General features: G+C 43.5%; 1 non-coding gene across 1 annotated transcript; it reads right to left on the bottom strand.

The window, feature by feature from the left end:
• Window positions 1-654: 654 nt before the first annotated feature.
• Window positions 655-792, bottom strand: LOC119945343. The gene has a single exon (XR_005456212.1). It is a non-coding gene; the product is annotated as a small nucleolar RNA SNORA7 (small nucleolar RNA).
• Window positions 793-2111: the final 1319 nt, after the last annotated feature.

The raw sequence follows: 2111 nt of genomic DNA, 5'->3' as shown, positions 1-2111 counted from the left end.
AGGGACAGTGAAACAGTTGCTGTTAGAAAAGCGAAATTGGGTGGTGGAGGGGGTTAGGTTGCAGTAGGAGATATTTTTTCTCTGTCTCTCTCCTGATTCCTGACTTGGTCTTTTTATTTTTCCTTTGTTTTAAGTGTCTTATCCCTTGTCACAGACTTTTTTTTTCCTCCCTGCTGTGTCATTAAGGTCTCTATTCTTGCCTCTCTCTGCCATTTGTATTTCTGTTTCTTTATTCTGTTGTTTCTTTTATTTTCTGAGTCTCTGCCCACTTTCTGACTTTCTAACCATGTCTTTTAGCTTTTGTCTCTGTGACTTGGCAGGACCCCTCTCTCCCTCGCCCCCTCTCTCCCTCGCCCCCTCTCTCCCTCGCCCCCTCTCTCCCTCGCCCCCTCTCTTACTCTCCCCTCTCCCTCCCTTTGTCCTTCTCTCCCTCCCTCTCTCCCTCTCCTGCTCTTTGTTGTTGTTGTCCATCTCTCCCCTATTGCCCCACCTCCACCTGCAATTATTCTGGTAGTGTATCCATAGAGTTTTCTTGGTAGAAATACAAAAGTGGTTTACCATTGCCTCCTTCCTCGCAATCAACTTGAGTCTCCACCATCGACCCTCTCCCATGCTGTTGCTGCTGCTGCTGCTGCCCAACACAGGTGAGTTTTGACTTGTAGCAGAATGCCTTCCATTTACTAGCCACTGGCCAAGCTAGGAATGGAATGGGTGGGCCTCTGCTAGACTGTCCCTCCCATAGTTGAGACTAGTAGAGTACTGAAACCTCTCCAGCTGTGACCCTGGGAGGGGCTCTCTCACTTTGCCCCTGTTTTATTCTGTTTTCCTGCGTGTTCTGAATTTCTTTTTCTGTGCTCTTTAAAGGTTCTGTTTCTCTCTATGTGTGTGTATCTATCTCTTTCTCTTTGTGCCTGTCTCTGAAATCTTCTTGAGGGCAGAAATCAGATCTACCATTCTATTGTACTCTCCTAAGTGCTTAATAGAGTTCTCTGCACACAATGCTCAATAAATACTATTGATTGATAGATTGAAATCTCTTTGATGGCAAAGATGGTACTTGATGCATAGCAAGTGCTTAATAAATACCATGAGCAATTAACGTTATTGATTCTCTTTTTTCTGTTATATTTCTCTACATATTCTGTTGCTTTGTATCTACTAAGTATGCTTACTTTCTCCCAATGTCTCTTGTGAAGCAGTCTCTCTCTTTATCTCTGTTCCTGTATCTGATCTGGCACCACTCCCAACCTCCTCTTGAGCAAAATTGAGGCGGGCCAGAGAGGAACCCAGACAGATAATGAGCACAAACAACAGCCAGAAAATCCTATATAGGAAATATTTTGCTCCAAAGGGGGAGCACTATGATGACTGAAACTTTCTCTTATATGTGCCATGGTTTCACACCTGCAGTTGTCTTCTGGGATTCTGGGGCAATCAGATGTAAGCAAACCCACAGGTCATATACGGTATGGATCTATCTCTGGTGATGATGTGGCTCTGATCTGGTCTGGGCTTTGTTACAGTGGTCTAGGGCTATTCACGTTAAAGCAAGGCCAAATTAAGCCAAGTCAAAGTTTTCCAAACTATGCAGGATCTTATTCTTCCCTCATAACCCTGTGTGTGTGTGTGTGTGTGTGTGTGTGTGTCTCTCTCTCTCTCCTCTCTCTGAATGACTATCTATTTGGTTCCCACTTCCACCAATATTTGTAGGCTTTTTACAGCTGAGGCAAATGGTTCCCTAGAGTGCTCATCTTGTGTACACACCCTAGTGATGACTTGAAATATTTGGGTAATTTATGTAGGGGATATGCATCATTCTTTCCTTTTTTTAACTCCTTCCCCAAAGTGGGTACACTAGCTGGCTTTAAGAGCTTAAAGGGGCCCCCATATCCCATTAGAAGTTACATTGATTTGAAGTTAACTTACACTGACACTTGATGTGAACTTTGGAATGTTATCTACCTACTTAAAATCTAAGAGAAGAATTAATTTACCAGGACGCCAAGATATCATGCTGTACCATGACTGAGACCATTTGCTAAACAGCTCAGTACCCAAGGTCTATGAAGATTTTATTTGCCTTCCAAGCTCCCTGCCATTGACATTCTGGA

This window comes from Tachyglossus aculeatus, chromosome 24, assembly GCF_015852505.1.
Source record: "Tachyglossus aculeatus isolate mTacAcu1 chromosome 24, mTacAcu1.pri, whole genome shotgun sequence".
In the NCBI taxonomy this organism is placed as follows: Eukaryota; Metazoa; Chordata; class Mammalia; order Monotremata; family Tachyglossidae; genus Tachyglossus; species Tachyglossus aculeatus.
This window is presented reverse-complemented; position numbering and strand designations above follow the sequence as displayed.